The 24,335-nt window shown below is 43.8% G+C and overlaps 1 long non-coding RNA gene across 1 annotated transcript in view; it reads left to right on the top strand.

Annotated features, from left to right (window-relative positions):
- Nucleotides 1-23,263, top strand: part of LOC132250648 (uncharacterized) — a 35,701-nt gene extending 12,438 nt beyond the window's left edge. Inside the window, exons 2-4 of the long non-coding RNA XR_009462246.1 lie at nucleotides 9,051-9,157; nucleotides 20,632-20,696; nucleotides 21,837-23,263. This is a non-coding gene — a long non-coding RNA (uncharacterized LOC132250648). The remainder of the gene's footprint in view (nucleotides 1-9,050; nucleotides 9,158-20,631; nucleotides 20,697-21,836) is intronic.
- The last annotated feature ends 1,072 nt before the right edge of the window (nucleotides 23,264-24,335 follow it).

The raw sequence follows: 24,335 nt of genomic DNA, 5'->3' as shown, positions 1-24,335 counted from the left end.
TAAGGACCCCAGACTTCAGAAAAGCAGACTTCGAGTCTCTCAGGGAACTCATGGGCAGGATCCTCAGGGAAGCCAGTCTGAGGTGGAGCCCTACTGAGAGTGCAGGAACACACTTTCCTGATGCACAGGAAGATTACTGAGCATAGCAGAAAACCATCTTGGATTAGCAGGGAAGTCTTCAATAAACTAAATCACAAAAAGGAAGCTTATAAGAAGAGGAAGCTTGGTCAAATAATTAAGGAAGAATATGAGCATTGCTTGGGCATGCAGGGATGAAGTCAGGAAAGCCAAAGCACAATTGGAGTCGCAGCTAGCAAGGGTTGTGAAGGGTAACAAGAAGGGTTTCTACAAGTATGTTGGTAGCAAAAGGAGGATCAGGAAAAGTATGGGTCTTACTGAATGGTGAAGGCAACCTTGTGACAGAGGATGCAGAAAAGCTGAAGTGCTCCATGTCTTTTTTCTGTCTTCACAGGGAAGGTCAGCTTCCAAACTACTGCACCAGGTAGCACAGTTTGTGATCACAGAGCCATTGGCCATCATCTTTGAAAACACATAGCAGTCAAGAGAGAGGGCCCAGATGATTAGAAAAGGGCAAACAGTGCCTATGTTTAAGAAAGGGGAAAAAGGAGGATCCAGGGAACTACAGACCAGTCAGTCTCCCCTCAGACCCTGGAAAAATCATGGAGCAGATCCTCAAGGAATCTATTTCTAAGCACTTGGAGGAGAAGGAGGTGATTAGGAACAGTTATCATGGATTCACCAAGGGCAAGCCATGCCTGACCAACCTGATTGCATTCTATGATGAGATGATTGGCTCTGTGGATGTGAGGAGACTGGTGGATGTGATGTATCTTGATTTTTAGCAAGGCTTTTTATACAGTCTCTCACAACATTCTCACAAGCAAGCTAAGGAAGTATGGGCTGGATGAGTAGACCATAAGGTGAATATAAACTTGGCTGGAGAATTGGGTACAGAAGGTAGTAATCAATGGTGTGTTGCCAGTAGGTCAAGGGAAGTGATTATTCCCCTCTATTCAGCCCTGGTGACGCTGCATCTAGAGTACTGTGTTCAGTTTTGGGCTCCACTACAGAAAGGATGTGGACAAATTGGAGAGAGTCCAGTGGAGGGCAACAAAAATAGTGAGGGGACTGGGGAATGTGACTTATGAGGAAAGACTGAGGGAACTGGCTTTATTTAGTTTAGAGAAGAAAAGACTGAGGGGGGATTTAATAGCAGCCTTCAACTACCTGAAGGGGAGTCCAAAAGAGGATGGATCTAAACTATACTCAGTGGTGGCAGATGACAGAACAAGGAGCAATGATCATTGCAGCACGGAAAGTTTAGATTAGATATTAGGAAGAATTTTCTCACTAGGAGGGTAGTAAAACACTGGAACCGATTACCTAGAGAGGTTGTGGAATCTCCATCCTAGGAAGTTTTTAAGACCTAGCTAGACAAAACTTTGGCTGGGATGATCTAGTTTGGGATGGGTCCTACTTTTAGCTGGGGGTTGGACTAGATGACTTCCTGAGGTTCCTTCCAACCCTAATTTTGTATGATTCCAGCCTCTTCAAATTTGAACAAATACAAAATTATGTTCCCCTTAATGATACAAATATGTATGCAAACTTTTTTTTTTTCTCATCCTAAAGTTAAGGATTCTCCTCCCAAGGTTATTATGGAATAGTAAAAGGTCCTGCCTTGACTTTAGGGGTTAATTACTTTGGTTTTCATATTTGCAATGTGTTGGGAAATAACTTTTAAACCTTTAACTCTTTTGCTCCTAGCTGTGAGCTGTCTCATATGGCCTGCCTGAGTTTACTGGTATAATTTCAGTACCAAAGCAACTTTTTTCCCACATCACTGTCAGTTACTGGTATGACATAATTTTTTAATGCATTGAACAAAACAACAGTGCAACATAACTGGCCCCGAAGGGCAGCCCTGATACCTCCTAGAGGACACACTATCTGTCACATTCCACATGGTAACCTCTTCACTGTCCAGCCTACCATATCTTTATGGAAATTATATTTTACTTGGGGAGGCTATTCTCCAGGGTCCCTGAGTGTGCCACTGGATCCTCACTTGGCCTAGCCTCACCTACTTGCCAGGTCAATAGTCCTGCTTGTAGCAATGGGCCCCAATCTTGCTTCACCCCTCCAGGAAACTCTCACTAACGGACCGGGCCTTACTGTCCCTATCTGTGCCATCAGGCACTAACTCCCCTTACAGGTGTCAGTTATGGCCTCCAGCCAATTCCCCATAGCCATGCCCATGACTCACAGATATAATTCCAGTTCTTTTTACAGGACTTCCTTAACATTGCCTCTTTTCTATACCCTCTGTCTCACATTCTGGGACACCAGGCCTATTCTGCATTCAGCCCCCTGAATTTTTGGCTCATGAAGGGCTCCTGTCTCCAGCCTTGACTCCCTAGCCTTAGCCCAACATGGAAAAATGGGTCCTAGACACTTTTAAGGCAGTTTCTGGGTCTTACCCTATATAAACTACTGTAGAGTGGCTCCACCACTCCTGTAGTTGCACCTGCTGAGATACTAAAATAGAAATGCAAGCAAACCACTTTAAACTAAAGCACTCAACCCCTGCCCCCCACAACCCCCAGTCACTTTATTGCTGCAAGAGCCTCATCCCCCATTCACTGTGCATTTACATGTGTACTTTGCTGATGAGTTAATTAATTTGCTCCACAGTAAAGCATCACTGTCGACATGTGCATCCGTGTTAAGGCACAGTAAAGATAATTAACTCTGCTTTAGGGTAGTGCTGTCCAAGACAAGTACTAAACTATGATGGAGACATTCAATGTACCAAAATGAATGTGTAGACAGTGGCAGAGGCTGGCTGGTGCACTGCAGCACCCTTGTGCCCCAACCAGCCTCTCTGCAGCACACTGAGCTGAGGCAGAGCAGCCCCGAGCTGGCAGGCTGACTCGCTAAACTCTGCCAGAGTTTATTGCTACATGTTAATTGCACATGTGGATGCACCCACTAGTACACTCCCAGTGTCTTGGGTACTTACTTTGGCTTGTAGCATCCACTCCCTGAAAGACTGGGCTGGCAGGGGCTCCTCTCATTGCAGAGCTCAGGATCCCAGTGTTATATTCCCTGAGCTACACCTCCTCCAGTCAGGTGTTCCCATGACCAGCTGCAGACATGCTCTCTCAGTTTGATAAACTGCCTGATGCTGTTTTCCTAGTGAAGCTGCAGTTGTCTCCCCACTACCTACCTGAAGCTCAGCCCTATTGGTCTAGTGCTCTGTATCTAGCTCCCAGGTAGTTACTTGCAGCCCTGTAGCTCCCTGACTGCCTATTTACCCTCTGCTAGTACTTATTCCATTGGCTGCATTTGCTTGGAGACCTTCATGCTTCATTTTTTCCTCTTAAAGTAACAGCAACCTCCAACAAAGGCACTCAACAAAGAAGTCTGGCCTAGTAAACAATAGACTGAGATTCCTTAAAAATATGTCCCCATACAAATTATGGTAACTGACTGTAAGGGTTAAGTTCAACTTAATTGCTAGTGTATCTCTGACTTAGACTCTGTTTTTTCCAGGCACAAAGAAGTATTCTACTTTGCCTGTGTAAATGCATAGTTCTCCTGTACTTTCAACAGGGAATCAGTGCATCTCCAGAGGCTCATTCTACTTCCTCCTGCAGAATTTCTCACCTCTGCCATTCATTACAATAGGTAGCAATAGACAGATGCCTCTAGACAGTAATACTTTTTTTGCCCAGGAGCTGCATAACTATTAATTTCATTGGAGAGGCTTAGCCACTGCTATGGAATCCATCTGGTCAGAATTCTATTTCCTCCTGACTCCACATAAAAGCATAAACCTCTCAGAAGGACTTGAAACTTGAGTAGTGAGACATCTATTTGAACTGCATCAGCTTGACTAGATTACCATAAATCAGTTGGTGGTTAAGGCACTTGCCCAGGCAATAAGAGCTTGCTTCTAGCCATCCTCCTTCCATTCTTGGCAGAGAAGGAAATAAATGTAAAAGCATTCTGCACTCTGAAAGAGTGCTCTAACAACAAAGATATGAGACAGGCCTGGACAAAAACAACTTTTACATGGACGCCCTACCCACAAGAGAGGAGGAGACAGGGACCCAGGAGGAAAACAAAAAAGAAGGCGCTTACTCTGTGGCCCTTCTGGAAGGGATGGAGTCTTGAGTCCTAGCTGTGATCCCACTGCTATGACACTGATTTAAGTCTTAAGCTGTGCCATCAGTAATAACTTTTTTCTCAATTGCATGTCAATAACAGAGAACAGGGTCTGGCCCAAAGAGTCTCATCAATGCAAGTGAGAGCAGAGACTGGACTGCGGTCTGCAAAGAATATATTTGTTTTCAGATCACCAATAATTAGAATTCTCCTCTGTCCTTTAGTGCAATGCGGCAAATGTGGTGAAAAGTGACAGATTTCAGAAAAGATTTGGAAGTGGAGAGAATAGGTTGGCTGGCTGGTGACAAAGGGCTGGGGAATGCTGAATGTTGCACATATTTGTTGTTTTGTTTTGTTTTTTTCGTAAAGGAATACTTTGTTGTTTACTATTAACCATCTACAAGGCTTTGTTTTCCTCTCTCCAAAAACAGGCACATACTCTTTCCTGGTAAAAATCCTGAGTAATGACTTCTAACTTTTATTCTCTTTCTAAAGAGAAAAAATGGGTATTTCTTCTAGCTCCAGTTGGAGGGAATTTCAAACAGGTGGAGCACTATGTGAAAAAAGTCTCTTCTCTTCTAGTGATGTTTATGCAGTTCTCTCTAGTGACTGTAAGGCAAACCAGCATTGGAAGCAAGGGCCTGATTCCTCCCTGATAGAGCAGGGAGGGGCCGACAATTGGGCTTTCTCTCCTTTTGGCCCTGTGAATCTGTGCTTTTTAGTAGGGCTGCATAAAATTTTGGTGGCCGTTTCTTTTTGGATTCGGATGTTTTGGTGGTTGAAACACTGAAACGCAGGGCTCCAAAATAGCTCCTAAATGAAACGGGCCATCTGAAATGTTTTGGAAATTTTCTGAAATGATTCAGATGTTTCCAAAACATTTCAGATGGCAGGTGTGCTATCTGCCTGCGCTGCTGATGTAAGACCAGCTGGGGCAAGGAGGAGAAACACTACAGCACCATGGGGATACTGATGCATCTCTGTAGGCACCACCCACTTACCCTTGCTCGTCCTCAGACTGGCACAAGTGAGATCGTGCCCAAAAAGAAGTCCCCCCTGTCACTCCAAAGCTCCCATTCCCCCAAAGCAGAGGCAGCCACCCTGGAAGAGTAAGGCAAAAGCAGATAGAAAGAGGGGCGTGTTGCAAAGGTGAGTGAAATAACCCAGAGCATCAGGGAGATGCTGGCACTGGATGGCCAGCCCTTCTCCCTATTTGAGCGGCCAGGGTTCGACTGGCTCCTGGTGCTTGTGGTCCCTGGTGCTTGTGGCCCCATCCTACTAAAAGCCCTTATGCACCACCTTTAGCAGGATAGTGGTGGCCTCCCTGTGAGGGAGGAGCTGCACAAGGCAGGTCTGCAGGTGGCCTTGTACTTCACTTTGGACATATGGATCAGCCGAGGTGGAGATTACAACTACCCCTCCCTCACAGGGCACTGGTGCCATCAGTCAGGCTGTCAGTGGGCTTTCCTTCAAGCAGAGGTGATGGATGAGTCCCACGTGGCAATGGAGATCATAGGGGCTGTGAACCACATGGTGCAGGAGTGGCTCATTGTGCAGGGCAAGCTCACCCATGGGTTCATGGTCACTGACAACGAGGCCAACATGCTCAAGGCAGTCCTTGATGCCAACTTCGTTGGTATCCACTGTGTGGTGCACAAGTTCCACCTCTTAGTTAGGGACACCTTGGAGGGGGACAGGTCTGCTGGTGACGGTGCCAGCACCAGCAACCACCTGATTTCAAAATGCAGAAAGGTGGTGGGTTACTTCCACCAGAGCATCCTCTGGCAAGATGCTTCAGGACAAACAGGCAGAGCTGAGCATCCCACAGCACAAAATCATGCAGGATGTGGAGACTTGGTGGAACTCTACATACCTGCTGCTCAAGAAGCTGGTGGAGCAACAGAAGGCCATCCATGAGATGGCCTTGCTTGGGGAGATTGGGATCAGTAGTCCCCTTAACAAAGCTGAGTGAAATACCATCTCTCAGATGTTGCTGGTGCTCAAGCCCTTCCTCAAGGCCACCAAGACCATCAGCACTGGTGATGCCCTCCTTAGCCAGGTGATCCCCATAGTAAAGGAGCTTGAGAACTAAATAGAGAAGTTCCAAGGGATGAATGTTCCTAGCTGGGGCAAGCTGCTTTCACCAGAGGTGCAGGAACTGGTGAAGCAGCTGAAGGAGGGCATCAGGAAACAGCTGAATCCCGTGTGGTCCAGTACAGTCCATGTGCTGGTGGGCATGTGGGACCTGCAGGTAAAGGAGAGCATATGAACTGACAGCACCAAAACTCTCAATCACTGGACAGAGGTGCTGGTGAACAGAGTCAGGGAGGCAGAAGGGCAGAAATGAGGGGATGTGGAAGAGGGGGATCCACTTTCCCATGCCAGCACCAGCATCAGCCAGTCTCCTCCACGCCAGCCATTGCTCATGTGAGCCAAGTGTATAGCTTCCATAGTGGGGTTAAGACACACCAGGCCGCAGCCTTTGGCAGGTAGTGCCGAGGCTTTGGTGGCTACCTATCTCACTGAAGATGTGGAGTCACTGGACTGTGACCCTTTGGCCTATTGGGCAACCTGCAGCCAGATGTGTCAGGATCTGGTTGCAGTGGAGTTGTGAGGGTGAGAACAGGAGCCAACATGCCTGCAGTTTTCACCCCGTTGTGCCTTAACACACACGCAAAGTCACACATCACACATTTTGCTTTGCACCTCAAACTGTTCAGTTTCCCATAAACCCCTATACCTATCTCCTAGAAACATCTAGCATCCCTGTAAGTTTCATCCAAATCAGATGTGAAATGACAAAATTATAGCAGTTTTGTGATTCTCCATTATAGTCTCTTGCTGAAACTGTCGAAATTCTGAAACTGCTTCAAAACAGTTTGGGCTGAAATGGAATGGGACAGTGATTCAAAACACCAAAACAAATCACTGTCCCTCCAAAACGCCAAACCAAAATTGAATTGAAATGCAGGCATTTCGCACGGCCCTGCTTTTTAGCTGCTCAGAGGCTTAACTTCAACAGGAGACCACTTTCAGCTATGCGTAGCCTATGGCCAAGACACCATCTTGTGATATGGGAAATCAAGGCTCAAATATCCTCTGAGGAAGTAGGCTTTGAGTCTGTCTTGGTTTATTCAGATGGCTGTTGGGCAAAGTTTTGCCACAAACACTACTACTCTGCTTACAGCATCAAAGAGTTACTAGTCATGGTTTTTGGTGAGCTACACTTCCAGGAATTTGGTGTGGTATATCTACACCTCAACAGCAAAATTGAAATGATATGGAGTTGGATTCCTTTGTGACTGTATTGATTCATTTTTGAACATCCACAGTAGGACAAACTTAACTGTGTAAGGCAGAAATGTAAATATATATATGAAAAGCAGACGTACTAGAAGGATTCAAACTATTATGCAGGGCAAAGTAGAATATAGTTTCATGTCTTAGACACTTAAAATTTTCCAAATACCAATTATATGTCTAGTAGCAACATTGAATTTCATCTTGAAAGTCCAGAGGACATGTAGAAGGAGATAAGATAAAAACACAAGGATATCAAGTAACAGATAGAATAAATAAGGGTATACATTTCAGAGTTGGTCAAAGCTCAAGAATTTACCTTTTCTGAGCAAGTCTGATATTGTAAAAATTATTTTTGTTCTGAATGTTTTGTTCTGTCCAGCCCATAGTTTTTGACAATTTAGAAATTTCTTCTTTAAACCAAAATTATCAAATACAATTATTTTTTGATCAATCAAAATGACCTTCTCCCCCAGGAGTTTTACTTTTAAGGAAGTTACTAAGTGATCTTTATAAGATAACATAACATAACATATACTTCTAAAGTTAAAAATATTCAATTTCATTCTCTTTCATAGATTCATAGATGTTAGGGTCGGAAGGGACCTCAATAGATCATCGAGTCCGACCCCCTGCATAGGCAGGAAAGAGTGCTGGGTCTAGATGACCCCAGCTAGATGCATATCCAACCTCCTCTTGAAGACCCCCAGGGTAGGGGAGAGCACCACCTCCCTTGGGAGCCCATTCCAGACCTTGGACACTCTAACTGTGAAGAAGTTCTTCCTAATGTCCAATCTAAATCTGCTGTCTTTAGAACACATCTCAATTTTTTTTTAAACAAAATGTGAAAATCATCACATCTTCATGGAAAGTTCAATTATGACAAAAATGACACTTTTTGATACAGGAAAACTCCAGTTCAAATACTGTACCCTAGACTGGCTGTGCTGCAGTTATGACTTATCTGCAAAACCAAGATCAGATGTATTATTTGGTTTGATATATTACCAATTACCACTTGGAATTTTAGGGCTTTAAAACAGTAGACACTGGTGCTATATGTTGTCTGTAGCAGGGCCATCATGCCTGTACAGAACTACACTGAAGCAAATAGGGCTGAGTGCATACAGTTGGGGCTTTGCATAGGCAGAGAGTTTTGGACATGTAAAATGATTTTCAGGCTGAAAGCTTTAATATTTTTCAGAATACATCTGTATTCAGCAAAGAAATTGTTTACTCTGTCCTGACTTAACAGAAATCATTAGTATCTACTGTTACTCTGTTTACTGAGAAAAATTCCAGGAGAGTGGTACTCTCTCTCAATTATGTGGAATATTCTGTATTTTCAGTGTGTATTATACAAGATTGCAAAATTCTATTCTTGTGGAGGATGGCAGAAGTATCTTTCAACCATGTTAACTATGACCTGAAAAATTCAGTGTGGAATTGGAGAGGGGTTAAAAATTTAATGTAGAGACACAATGCTGGCCTCAGTATATGGTAGAGTTTTTTGTATTTGTAGTGTGTGTCTTTAGACTGACTCATTCTTGCTCATTCAGCAACTAGATGGAGCTACAGATTTCATGAGTTTTGCAGTTCTTCCCATTTCCTGGAAGATGGGAGATTGGTTTCATCTCTCTTATGATACAGACTTCAAAAATGGACGGTAAGGCTTTGTAATGAGCACATCAACCTTGCAATCCATCTAGATTAAATTGGGAATAATAAATGCTTTTATAATTAATTATTATGTGTACACTAACATTTTAAGTAAGTATGTATTGCAGAAATCAGGTTTTAATTTATTTTGATGGTAGCTGGAGGGGATACAATGCAGAAATTATTGGATGGAAGGCTTTGGCCTCTGTTGTAGAAGGCTGAAAAACAGATGAACATAGCTTCTCTCTCTATCTAAAAATTAATTAATTGACTAATTAAATCTCCTAATAATGTTTGCCTACTAATTGATTAATCTTTAAACACACATTTGAAAATAACTGCAGTTCTCAGAGCCACAGGAATGATGTGGGAAGGTTGAGAATTGAGACAAGTTAACTATTGGGGATGAAAGTTGCTATGTCTAAAGGTTGCAGCAATTACAAGGGATCAGAAAAACAGAAAAATGTGGATCCCAACATAAGGTGTACAATTCCTTTACTTACTGTAATAGTAGGTAGCAATGTGTACTATCAAAAAGGAGCAATGAACTAGTTTAGAGACACTGAATCTGGGAATGGTGTAGGATGCAGGCAATGCAACTGAGGTGCTGCGATCAAATCACTCTACTCTTGGTCCCATATACAGAGTGTGTGGGGGAAATAACTCTAGGTAACCATACTACTTCTGTCTATAGCAATAATACTTGTAATTTGATCAGATGGAACAGTTATACAAGAGCATAGCTATGTATTCATTTAATTCCCATTTAGTCAACCAGAAATGAAATATGGGAAACATGAAACTAATTCCATATTTGCTATGAAGAGCTAGTTTGGCAGGTGATGACTACATAAAATGACCCTTCATTTACCTTCCAGGGTACTTTATATTTGGTGACACCATGATATAAAATGTGATTGTGACTGATGCCTAGTAGTATATCATGTTACCATGTTACAGGTTACCTTTAAACCATCATAAAGGCACTTAAAATGGGAGCATTCACCTATAAAAGTCTGTTAATCCATCATAAGTACCCTCTAAAACTTTAAAAAATAAGCCACTCAGAATGAGGCTTATCTTTGAAAAGTTTTACCCATGATGTTCCCCGGGTTATTGTTTAAATGGTTAAGGGAGGTAGAACATCTTACTTTCATTACTCCAGCTTCCCAGGAAATATAGCTTCCAGCCACTCTAACTCTTCACACCCTTTAAGACTCTAGTCTTTTTTCCCCACCTCCTTTCCACCCTTTCCCACCCCCACACTTTCATGCTGAGAGCAACTGTTCTGAGCAGCTCAATTTCAGAGGAACCATGGAGCCAGGGGAAGATTCCCCTGGCTAAACAGTCTTTTCTGCCCTGGCTCTGCACCACACTGTCACCATTGCAAGATCCCAGCCCCAGAGTAGCTCCGTGCCCAGCTACACACCTTGCCAGGGCTGCTGCGGCTGCTCTCCGTGGAAATCCTGGCTCCTGCTTGTCACAGTTCCCGGCCTCCTGGGGTCTCCATGGACACCAGCTGCAGCCACCTGGCCAGGGGCTGCTGGGAAATGGAGTCTGGTCCACTTCTGTTTTGCCCACTTCTTTCTGTTCTAGGGCTTAATTACATGGAGACCATGCAACAAGGAGAAGCCTGGTTCCCCCAGCTACATGGTCTCACTGCCAGTAGCTCAGCTGCCTTCAAAGTGGAGCCGGTGCATCAGTTTCAACAAGACCAGAGAGCTGGGGGAAGCTGGTCTCATGAAAATTTGGTGGCTCTGATAAAAATTCAACTCCCAAGAGCTCCACTGTCAGCATAGAGCTTCTACAACCTGCAAGACCAGAGAGCGCCGGGGAAGCGTGCTCTCTGGTCTCACTAAAACTGATGCTAGGAGTGGAGCTGCTGGAAGTTTCTAAACATGATTCATAAGAAGAAGAAGAGATTTCAAATAAGAATCTATAGTATTAAAAGCATTCTACCCTTCTGAGTCTTTCTGATTGACTTGCAGAGGAATTGCTCTATTATTTTTTTTTATCACATGAAAACTGAGCTGGCATTTACCGGGGGGTGCCTCAAGATTATCAGGGATGCCTTGAATGTATTGAGGAGTGCTTCAAGTAGCACCTTGTAAAAGGTATTTAAGTTTATCCATTTCACTGGAGCTAGAAGGGTAGAGACAAACAGCTACTGGGAAGGCATGGCCAGATACTGCCTAGAGAGAGAGCAAGAATAGCCAAGACAGGCAGCAGGCACCTACCAAAGCCATGCTCAGCTCTTATCTGGAAATCAGCATCCACATAATTTAAAGGCCTTTGAAACGGAAGCTCAAATTCATCTCTCACATTGGGAAACAGACAGAGATGTTTCCCAACACAACACGGCAACCTAGCAGCAGACCCAGGGCCAGAACTCAGCCCTTCTGAGAGACAGATAAGATCATGAGCTAGACGAAACTGTTTCTTACCTGTTTGGGCCCAAGGATTAGATAATGGCATGGAGATCTTTCTCATTCTCTCCAGGTTGCAGCTAAGCATCAAGCCCTGAGGACCGGGCCACATGCCTCAGGAGGGCCAGACAGCAGGAGCAGGCAGAGCTTGGCAGCTGCAGTGTGGTACTCCAAGACTGGGTCCCACTGAGCTGGTGCTATGCCAGGCTGTTCAGAGTCTGGCTGTGAAATCTCCTGCAACTGGCTCATCCAGCAGTGGCCTCAGTTGGCAGGCACCTGAACCCCCCATAGCAGCTGGACAGCTGCAGGCACAGAATGTGGGGCTCAGTGCTGCTGGTTTGGGCTCAGGCTGCACAGAGCATGCTGGGAGATTACACCCCAGGTTTGGGAGGCAGTAGTGAGGTGCTAAGTCCCATCCCTGTACAACCCCAGGCATGTTCCCAGACCTGGACTAGGAGCTAGGGGCAAGACTAGTTCACTGCTCCCACCAGGCAGAGTCAGCACTGCAGTCCTGGAACTCACTTGCTCTACTTGGGCCCAGCAGTCTGAAAACATGCCTTTGCTGGGGGGGAGGGTACCAGAATGGGACTCCCACCCCTGCCAGGCTTGGGAGGTGGCTGTGAGTAGCACTGCCTCTCAGCCTGCTGTGTGTAGCTTTAGCCCAGATGGACAGTGCTGAGACCTGCACTCCATGTCTGGAGCTGCCCAGCTGCTATGGTGGGTTCAGGGGCTTCAGGTGCCTGCCAACCACAGCTGCTGCTTGGTGAGCCAGGTGGGAGGACCTGGCAAAGCAAGGGGTCAGCAGGAACTGTCCTTGGGATGCTGCATTGCACCCACCAAGCTCCCCCCTGTTACCGCTGCCTGGGCCCACCAGAGCATGTCTCCAGGTCCTGGGGGCACAGACACTGGGTAGGGGGTGCGCTGCAGTAGAGCACAGACCTGGACAGAGGTTCAACTGTGGGTCACCAGGAGGGGTGAGCACCAGTCTGCCACCCTGCCACCAGTCTGCCACCCATGTTGTTGCCATGGATGTAGTTTTTCTAGACTTTAAGAAGGCCTTTGACACTGTCTCTCACCCCATCCTTATCAATAAATTAAGCGACTATGGCATTGATGTCGGCACAGTTGGATGGGTAAAAAATTGGCTGATGGGGCACGCCCAGAGAGTAGTGGTGGATGGGTTGTGCTCAAACTGGTGAGATGTGAGCAGTGGGGTACCCCAGGGCTCTGTCCTCGGGCCCACACTGTTCAACGTCTTCATCAGCGACTTGGACGAGGGGATGGAAAGCACGCTGTCCAAGTTTGCTGATGACACTAAGATGGGAGGCGAGGTGGACACACTTGAAGGGAGAGAGAGGCTGCAACTAGATTTAGACAGACTACAAAAGTTGGTAGATGAGAATAGGATGGGGTTCAATGTAGACAAATGCAGGGTGCTGCACCTTGGGAGAAGGAATCCACAGCATACATACAGGCTGGGCAGCTCCCCTCTTGAAAGCACAGAGGTGGAATGGGATCTTGGAGTCATTATTGACTTCAAGATGAACATGAGCCGCCAATGCCAGACCACAGCCAGCAAGGCCAGCCGTACCTTGTCATGCATCCAAAGGTGCATCTCAAGCCAGTCCAGAGAGGTGATACTCCCCCTCTATGTGACTTTGGTCAGGCCGCAGTTGGAGTACTGCATCCAGTACTGGGCGCCGCACTTCAAAAGGGATGTGGGCAGCTTGGAGAGGGTTCAGAGGAGGGACACCCACTTGGTGAGAGGGCAGCAGGACAGGCCCTATGAGGAGAGACTGAGGGACCTGAACCTGTTCAGCCTCAGCAAGAGGAGGCTGAGGGGGGACCTGGTGGCTGTCTACAAACTCATCAGGAGAGATCAGCAGCAAATAGGTAGAGCCCTTTTCTCCCCAGCACCACCTGGGGTGACAAGGAACAATGGTAATAAGCTGATGGAGAATAGGTTTAGGTTAGAGATCGGAAGGCAATATTTTACAGTTAGGGTGGCCAAAATCTGGAACCAACTTCCCAGGGAAGTGGTCCTTGCCCCTACCTTGGGCAAATTCAAGAGGAGGTTGGATGATCACCTGTCTGGGGTCTTGTGAACCCAGCATTCATTCCTGCCTGTGGCAGGGGGTCAGGCTAGATGATCTGTTCAGGTCCCTCCTGACCCTAGCTACTATGAAACTACTATGAAACCCCATGCAGGCACTGTTCCCAAGTCTGGACTTGATATTCAGAGCAGTAAGCCAGTCTGCGAGGCACTGCAGTCATTGGGCAATTCCAGAGCTGTGGATCTAGTTCTGTCTGGCAGGAGCAGTGTAGCAGAGGCACTGTGTCTGGCTCCACTGCATCCCAGCTTCCTCACTCATGCTGAATCAAGAAGGGCCACTGCATCTTGGGGTGCTGGAGGACTTCCACTTGGGTGGAATAGCTGTGGAGAGTAGCCACACCTTAATGGAACAGGAGCAAAATTAGGTAGACTAGAGATATGCCACTCCAGGGCAGGGCTAACTTTAAGATGAAAAATAAGTGCTTTAAGCCACATAAATGTGTTAACGTATAGCCTGTAGGGCTATGTGCAACTGTTTCGCTGTTTCGACATTTTGCCCATAGGCTATAATGGGGAAGCACAAAGCTACCTATAACTTTGTAATTTATAGCCTGCTTCATATGAAACGTGCAGAGATGGTAGCCCCTGCTGCAGCCATGAAGCCTGCCAAGTTACAAGGAGATAAGTGCAGAGGTTTCTGGGAAACTGCACCTCAAGGTGTTGACAAGCAGGAGCTGGGAACAGCAGGAGCAGCCTCCTGCAATCTGACAGGCAGATTGGGGGCCTGCACCCCTGGAAAAGTTTGGCACAGCCCCTACAGCCCTCCTGGGGGTGTGGGTGGGCCCCTAATCTGCCTGCCAGATGACAGGAGGCTGCTGCTGCTGCCTGGGGCACCAATCTTCATGGCTCTAGGTGCAGGGCTATGCCCGGCACCAGTCCCAGTCAACAGCAGCAGCTTCTTGTCATCCGGTGGTGGAGCTGATTTGAGCACAACCTGGTGGCAGAAGGTGGGCAGAACTGGTGCTGTGCTCTGATTGGCTCTACCAGCCCCATGGAGTGCAGCCTGGTGGTGGGAGGTGGGGAGAGCCAGGCCTGCTCTCCCCACTGGGCTGAGCCACATGGGGCTACGGAGACACTCGGAGTGCAGCCCTGACTCTCCCCTGCCTCCCACCATCAGGCTGTTTCAAAACTCCAAATGTTTTGAAACTTTCAAAATATTTTGAGTGCCCTCATTTCATTTTAAAGCTGTTTCAATGCTTTTTTGTTTCATTTTGATTTCGCTGTTTCAAGCTCAAAACATGTTGAAACAGCTTCAAAATGAAACAGTTGGTGAAATTTTGCACAGCCCTAATAGCCAATCCAGGGGTTAAGAGCTCCAGAAGCCACCTAAAATTACTCTGCAACAAGGCCCCGAGTCTCCCTTCTCCCTTCAACTTCCTCTGCTCCACCTATAAACCACATGCTACACCCTCCCCTTTCCATCCCACTTGTCCATTCCTCTGCTCACCAGCCCCCTAGTGGCAGGTCAGCTGATCTTGTTTGAGATGGTATTAAGTCTTAAACTGTGACTGCCCTGAAACAGCTTTAACTTTAGAATGGCATAATAGTCCACAGTTTTAAAATGATAAAAAGGTAACCTGTAACGGCACCCTCGAGTTCTTTGATCAGTGGTATTGTTCTGTGTGTCACCTGATGTATCCCTCTGCATACCTGAATCTTATCCCTGCAGATTATAAACTTGCTGAGTGCTCGTTACCTACTTTGCCCTCATTACCCCCTTCCCTCTCCTCACAAAATGTAATGGAATGAAACTGGAAACTGAACTGTGCCTAAAATTCAAGTGACATTGCTAGCAATGTGACATAGACATAACAAACTGCATCTTGGTTACAGAGCACTGTGCCTTACTTGATTATTGTACTCATTTGAGCATGACACACCACTTGACAGCATGCCCTGTTCATGCTCTTGAATGTGTACCACTTCTCATGCTCATGGCTGAGCCCAATCATGCACAGCTTCAGAGAGACTTCACCTTGACATTTGCCAATACGCTTTGTTTCAGGTCACTGTACAGCTACTTGTTTTTTTCTGATGTGCGTGGTGTCCCCTGCACTCTCACATAGCCTGCAGCATCTATCTATCACTGTGTGTATGTACCACTGTGTATGTTGAGGTACTGTCAGCATATTGCTGCTGTTATCCGATCTGCTCTCCAATATATATTTCCACTGGTAATAAGCTGTTTTGAAGGTGATCCTTTCACACTGTTGTTTTCTTACCTGACTAGTTTTTCACTGGGACTACAGCATGTACAGTGCACTGCATACAGAGCTGGAATAGATGCTACATTTTTATTTTAGTATTGTACACAACCTGCAATACATCAGCTCGCGGTATGATCATTTGTTTTGATTGTAGAATTATAGAAAAATGGTGCTAGGAAGAACCACAGGATGTTATCTAGTCCTAACACCTCTCTCAGGGCGGGATCATCTCTGCCTAAACCAAGGGTGAGCCAAATACAGCCTGCAGGTCAGATCTGGCTTGCCAGGCAGTCTCATCTGGCCTGTGGGCACATACCAATTAATTCTGCCAAACACATCCCCCACATTCTCCCCCCCCACACACACACACAATATACAAGAATAAGACTATTTTTGAGCTCTTAAGCAATCACCTCTATATAGACTACACAAACACACACAACTCAGGGCAAAAATAATTTTTGAAATAAAATTCAAATGCGTTAGTACATGTTTGACTTCTAGCATGTAATTTGGGGGGGGGGGGGGGGTTCCATTCCAAGATGGTAACCCTCCCCCTTCCCAAAAGGACCACCTCTGGGGGTAAGGGGGGGACTTCTACTGGCAAAGGCCCAGGGTTAGGGGGTAGGATTTCCAGTCTCAAGATGGAGACCAGGGGCTGGGGCTACCATTGTGGCCCTTGATAGCTCACCAAACTCATTAAGCACCCCCACCCCCCACATAACAGCCAAAATAATTGCCCACCCATGGTCTAAAACATCACATTCAAGTGCTTGTTTAACCTGCTCTTAAAAATTTTCAAGGATGGAGATTTCATAACATGTCTAGACAATCTGTACCTGAATTTAGCCATCTTCATAGTTAGAATGGCCTTCCTAATACTCAGTCTAAATGATTTTTGTTGCAGTTTAATGCTGTTACTTTTTTTTCTCCTGTCCCCTGAAGCCACAGAGAATACTCTCTTTATGTATTTGAAGACTGTTACCTTAGTACTCTTTCTTTTCCTGGTTATGTGCCATAAAACCATCAGGAAAATATAGCCTTAAGTATATAAATTCTGCTAGAATCTTTCTTGTTGTAACTTAGTATAAATCAGCAGAGCTGCAGCTGCTTACATCAGGTATCAATTTGACACCTTGAAATCAGTTTTTGTCAGTCTCTGGTACAGTAGACCTAATGCTTCAAAAAGGTGCCTTCCTTCCTTTGTCCCATAGTGTAATTATCATGGGGTGGACAGTTGTGAGTTATAACTTATCTCTCTCTGTATTCTGTCTTGCAGTTTGGTTTATGCAGTCTTTAGCTTACTGCTAATCTATTCTGTTAAATCATCTAATCCCTTCCTTCATGGCCTGCCTCTTAGTGTGATGCTCTTTACCTTGTCTTTGGCTGTCAGTCATAATTTATTTGGTGGCTGTTTCCAAAGAACACAAACTTCTTTCTCCTGCACTGCAACCTGTTTCTCTTGTACCACACCTTTCTCTGAATATCTTTTTTTTTTTTCCTGGTGTGGCCTCACTAATTGACTGCAGGAGCTCTCTGTAACACTTCATTCTCAGCAGTCTTCAAATGTCAGCATTCTTGAAGGTTCAGGTTTCTGACCCATGAATCAGGAATGTGAATATGCCCTTGTAAGCAACCCAATTATAGGATCTTGTCCATACCATCTAACCTCAAAACAGTTTATAGTCAGTCATGCTGTACTGAGTCTAAGGCTTTGGTGGCAGCCCTTAGCAGGCTGCAGGGCCAGATGTTCCACTAATGGTGCTAACACTAATTACAGGCTGCTCAGGAGGACTGGGCCAGCTGAGGGAGATAATTTGTAGCCACATGAAGTCAAAAGGCTCCTAGGGAGGGGAAGCCAGGGGAGACAGGTGAACAGAAAAGGAGTGGGAGTGGCCTGGCCAACAGCTGCAGTATTGGAACAGGGACTTTCAGGGTCTGAGAAGAGATGAAGGTGATCTGAGGCTGGGAGCAGAAGCACCAAGGCAGGGAGTTTAGTCCTAGGCAGCCTGAAAAGAGAGAATGAAGTGTGAAAAGAGTAGCAGTAATCTGGAGGCACCTTCTAAGGAGCTGAAGAGGACTCAAACCTGTATGTTAACACTTTATAGACTGTATCAGTTAAAGTTTGAGGACTGACCAATATTGAAGGGTGCCTGTGCAACAGGCTGTATGTGTTTAAGGACCGTTTAAGATGATATGGACTGTATTATGTTTAAGGACTGTCTGAGCTCAGCAATAGCACCAAACCCACTACGCTTAGAAATTCACAAAGTAGGTATAAAAGTTTCTGCTGACTTCTCTGTATTTGTTCAGCCTAAGGCCAAGAATTTGCTACCCTGTCTTTCTATCTTTGCAGAAATGTCCTGTTCCTCAGAAAGGCTCTCTCCTATTTGTGAGACATAAGGAAGTAATTGGGTCAAATGGACGATCGATAAGTTCATTCTGTCGTTCACACAGTTCTGAAGATTCCCTTTCTTGGGTGTCATTTTCAGGACCCATTTTCTCTATGCTCCTTGAGTTTTGTTTTTTTTTAATTTCCACATATCGTTACATAGCGGATGCAACTGCCTGAATACGTCGTAACCTTTTGCTGTGATCAGATGTCTAGCTGTGCCACCTACTCCTGCACACTTGTTTTTTCTGTTAGCTTCTTGATCACTCTCTGAGCTTCTCCCAGCAAGATACCATCCTTGTCATCATCTATCTTAGGCAGAACTATAGTTTCTAAGTCTTTTAGCCATCCGTTATCCAAATGATAGTCAGCCCACCTCCTTTGCTTGTCCTCCCCCCCCCCCCCAACAACACCAAACTAGCCTTGTTATTGATGGTGTAAAATCTAAACTGACACCTCTTTAGTCTTGCTTACAATTCTGAATTTCATACTTAACATGGCCTGGCAGGAACTTCTCAATGTTACACTGCTGCTCTTTAAGCCACTTTTCCATGTCCCCTTCAGCTGCTTTCTTGGGTTTTTTGTTTGTTTGTTTGTTTTGTTTTGTTTTTTTACAGACCCATTGGTATGCTTGGACATGATGACTTGGTTGCATCCTTTCTTTTTTTTCTGTTTTCTGCTTTCTGTTGTCCATACAGAAGCCATCTTCCAACATTCAAGGCCTTATAATTACCTTTTTGCTGTCAATTACATCAAAAGCAGCCAATTTCAGGACAGACTTCTGTCTCTTCTAGAGGCATGTCTACCCTGCATCAGACCATGGTGGGAAGCACCGCTAAAAGTATAGCCTATTCATTTTTTTTCATAGTCTGTATATGTCAAATCCTGAAAAAAATGTCATGTAACTGCTTTGGTACACATACCCAATGCTTAAGAGGTAACAATACCCTACTTGGTTTGCGTCTGCACATAACAGACAGCGAATCTCTCAAAATGTAACAATTGTGTACATTATTGGTTTTGGGGGCTGATGACTTTTTAATGTAAATAATCATAGAAGTGTAGAAAAAAGAAGTTTCTATATTGTCTTGTACTGAGTCTTATCAAAGATTTCTTTCTTCTCAAAAAGGAGAACCTGTAAACAAACAAAATTATTTTTTTCATAGTTGTTAGGGGCTGGAAAGGACCATTGGGTCCAGCTCCCTTGCCCAGCAAAGACTGGTGGGGTCAGATGACTCCAGCAAGGTGGGCATCAAAACACTTGAAGATCACCAGGGTGGGTGACTGTACGTCCTCTGGGGGAAGCCTGTTCCAAACCCTTGGCACTTGACTTGTAGTTTTTCCTTATGTCTAGTCTGAAGCAATCTTTTATCAGTTTGTGCCCAGGTTTTTCCTCCTGTCCTGTGAAACTATTTGAGGATGTTTACAGATCAACCAGAGAGATCACAGCTGCTGAATTGCTAAGTCCTTTAATAGTTTTTTGTTCAATTAACAAACCTGTGCTTTGGAAAAGAGAGATCATGTATACTCCAAATGTCATTCCTATGAATCCATATAAGATAAAAAGAGCCTTAAATGAGTTGACTGAGGAGAAATTTGGTCCTGCATGACCAATTTTTGTATTGGAAATGTATGACATATTATAATATGCCTAGTAAATTTTACACTGACATTCTGATTCTGCAGTCATGTCTCTGCAGGTAGAATCTCTGTGCCCATGCAGAGTACATTACATTTGGTGGGACTTTTTGCTGGTGCATGAGCTTTGACTGCAAAAATGTGAATGCATGATTACAGCCTAATCAATGAATGAACATCAGTTTAGAACCAACAAGCATGTATTATATAAGTTATACATGTTATGTGTTATACATCAGTATATAACTCTCATTCTCAAAATATGTTGGCAATTCAAAATAAGCAAAAGGAAATTTTTACCACATTTTCTAAAGAAATCTGTATCTCAGCTCATCATTTCCTGTTGCAAGCCAGTATAGACGCAACATATACTCGAGCAAATATTATATATTCTAGTCCTGAATTTCCTGCATGAGAGCTGTAGCTGTGAAACATGTGTTGACTTTTTTATCTAGATCATATCTGACAATGAATTTTATACTATATGACAGTAGACTCTTCTTCTCATTCCAAGTGATGAAAGGAAAATTAAAATTTGATTCCTTCAGTGTTTAGAGATTCCAGAGAAAGTGCGCGCTATTGTGCCAGATACATAATAACTGAATTTTCATACCACCTGCTCCACATCTCAGCACTGATACTGGGGCGGAACAGCTGTCTATGTAATGTTAAGACAGAACATTTTTATTTTATTGTTTTCTACAGTTCCTCTAATGAAACCTAAAGAGGCATCATTACAACACAGAAAATGTCCTCATAGATATATACAGGTGAGCTATATGCCTGATTTGCCACATCAAAATGCTGTAGGTAGAATGAAATGAATAGAGATCAAGGTTTACATTGCCTTTATTAATCAGTTTTTCATGGGATTTCTAATAATAAAAAAACACAGGCATCCTTATTAGATTCCTCTAGTCTAAGGCTTCTGTAGTCTATGGCTTCCCTCCCCCCACAAAATGTCACGTTAAAAGATGAAAGATAAGTGTTCTTTGTTTCAAATGTTCCTCCCTGCTCATGAAGTAGTGTTTATAACATTTCCTTGTGAATCTGCTTTTTTTCTCCTTTGTAAAGAAGCAATAACTAAAAAAAAATAAAGCTGTGTTCTTACTGCACCATGCACAAAGCAACAATCAACCTTGAACATCTTTTTCTGTGGTTACACCTGTCCTTAGACCTAAGGCACAGTAATATGTCATGTCGGAAAGGAAAATTAGATTCAGCAGTAGACTGCAGCTTTCATTTGCATGCAAATGCCTGAAGCAAAAGAACTATATTATGTTTACATAATTGACGCTTAATTGATTCTTACAGATTTGCACTTCAGTTGCTAATGTGCATGTCAGCGACCATTCTTGTTTGTCAGAGAAAATGTGGTAACACACCTTAACTCTTAGAATGTTACTTACTCTGGAAATGGCTCGCTACTAGGAACAGACAACTGTTTTGTTTCTTGAAACCAAGGCAAGGGACCAAGGATGCACAAGCATGAGAGCGTGAAGGTTGGGAGAAGTAGGGGAGGATGATGGGACTTCAGAAATTAGGACAAGAATTTTTTAGGAATACTTAAAATTCTATAGGTGTTCAGACACAGCTATGGTAAATGTAACCTTATCTTAAGCCAATTAAAAAAACAAACAAACCAAAACAAAACAAAAAACTAAAAGCTGTTTCATTGGCATAAGTTGTCATTGAGTCAGGCACCATGCCATTAACTTAAACTAGTTTATCAATTTTGCAATGATTGTTCCACAAAGTGAATGCTATTGATAGATTTGCCGTGGTTTTGTACTTGTAAGATATTGTGCCATACTTTCAAAGCCAGGCGCACGCAATTGCTTGTAAACATTTGCATGAGTTGAACATGATTTTTGTTCGCATGTCATAATTCCACTTCTCTTCTCACCCAGGTCTTCAGCAGATTTAGAGCTGAGACATACGCCTGGATTATTTGAGTTAAATGAGTAAATCCATTAATGACTGCTTGAAGTAGATTATTATCCCCTTTGTATATTAGCTTCTTAGACAGGGTACAATATACACATGCACTTTTACAAGTATATTGTTACCCACATAGCTATTTCTGTTCTCAAGTACTTTGTATGCATACTCTAGTATTTCCTAGTGTATAGCATGTTGAAAATTAAAACAGTGTGCAGTATCCATATACACATGGTTAAACAGCCTTTGCCCCCATTCGCCAGTCTTTTTAGACTTAATTCTTTTGACATTTAAAACAAGCAAACGGTTTTAGCATTTAGTTTCTATATATTTTTGCATATCTGAATATCCCAAGAATTTCTCATCTGTGAAATGCTCTTCGCCAATGATGCAGCAATTGTTTGTAATTCAGAAGCAGGACTGCCAATTTTTATGGATCGCTTTTCTCATGATTGTGACAATTTCAGTCTGACCGTTAGCCTAAAAAAACAGTAGTCATGGGTCAACAAGTTGAACATCCTCCTGAAGTTAGAATAATGATGAAAGCCTGGAAGTGGTTGAAAAAAATCACTTCCTTCCACTCCACCATCTTGCAAAATCTTGGCTTGGAAGCCAAAACTAATGCTTGCATTAGAAAGGCAAGCAACACCATGGCTCAACTTCAAAAGAGAGTTTGGAAAAACAGAATGCTCACTCTATTGACAAAATGTCCACCTACAGCACTTGCATACTTAGGTCTTTATTGTATGGCAACAAAATTTGAATTACTTGTGCCAAAGATGAAAGAAAACTGAACAGTTTCCATTTTCAATGTCTCTGCCATATCCTGGGCATAACATGGCATGATAAAATCTCTGACTTCACTGTTTTGGAATGGACCAAGATCCCCAGATGTTCATGCTTCTGAGACAGAGACGCCTCTGTTCATTAGGACATGTGAATTGTATGGACAATGGCTAAATCCCCAAGGATATACTCTACAGTGAGCTGGCTGCTGGCAAATGCCAGCTTGGATGACCCAAATGCTGTTTTGTTGATGTCTGCAAGACAAGTGTTTGCAAGCTACGTATCAAAGGCCAACACTCAGAATCAGTCACTTTGGAAGTAGAAAGCCACTATGAAGCAGGGCCTGCTTCGCTTTGAGAGAGAGAAGAGGCATCAGAGGCAGGCAAGACAAGACAGTACTCAGCAGGTCGGTGCAAGCTCAACAAAGTTTGTATGTGCAATCTGCCTACATGCATCAGACTCCTCAGCCACTCAAGAAGCTGTGGTGGTTCCCAGTAACCCACCAAAGGCACAGTTTCCATGGTTTCCCAAGACCAATGGCTGCCAATGAATCTGAGTATATAAGTGGTGAGGTAAAAAGTTGTTTTTTTATTAAGGTAAACAAAGAGTATGTATATTGGCACTCTTGATATGCTAAGTTACAATCTATAATAAAGCTTCTTATTGCTTTGGGAAGTGCAGTGAATTTTGTTAATCTATATGGGCATAGATTTAACTTCCTGCTGTTCTTTCACAGTATTACTAATAACAAAGAAGCTTCTTGAAAAGGGCTTCCCTTTGAATGTCTGCTTTTCCAAAGCAGTGTAATAGCTGGCAAATCCCTGAGATAATTAGTGTTAAAAAAGTACATCACTTTAAAGTTTGATTTCAGTTTTTTGCCAGGACGCTTTTTTTTCTTTCTTCTCCCAACTTTACACTCTACAACTGGACTATAGCATCCTAGGGCTTGTTTAAAAACAAACAAATAAATAAAACCCCTTGTATTAGAGGTCATTGATTGTTAACAACTAAAAATAAATTCCATACAGCTTGGCTTACGAACTGAAAGCCTTTGGGCAATGACACATTCAGTCTCGGGGACTGGGTCGTGTGGAATGGAGCTGCTCCACTTGGCTGAGAGAGGAGCAGCATTGGCGCTAATCCCAGAGAAATCCACTTAGACTGAACTTTCTGCTTGAAAAACAGTAATGGGGAAATAGGATACTATTTGCCTAGGAGGGATAGGAAAATGTATGTTGTAAACACCACTGGAATTTTTTTACTGACCAGATCAACCTTTATTCAGAGATTTTTGTCTGCTTGTTTTTGTTATGAAGCCTGCCTCTATTGTCAGCGCTGGCTTCTCTGTCCTGCATCTTGCTAAACACCAGACTAATTTCAGACCTCTTTGCAACAGGTTCATACTGCTTTACTCCACTTTTCCTCATTTGCTATTGTATAAATGTACAGGGTATCTGATGTAAAAATACCCTGCTCCTTCCTTCTGCTGGTGGCTTACTAATTCTTCCACTCTAAAATATTTCCCAAATACGGGGAAGGAATTAGTGCATTTATTGAACTGACTCATCCTTCTAATCTTTTTGGTTAACAGTAATACAGCATGCATCACTGTAGTATTTGATCAAGTATTTCTAACTGGATTTTGTTTCCCTTGTAAACCAGAAGCAGCTGCTGAAGGTAAA

Source organism: Alligator mississippiensis, chromosome 5 (assembly GCF_030867095.1).
Source record: "Alligator mississippiensis isolate rAllMis1 chromosome 5, rAllMis1, whole genome shotgun sequence".
Lineage (NCBI taxonomy): Eukaryota > Metazoa > Chordata > Crocodylia > Alligatoridae > Alligator > Alligator mississippiensis.
Note: the sequence above shows the minus strand (reverse complement) of the source record. Positions and strands in the feature narration are given on the sequence as shown.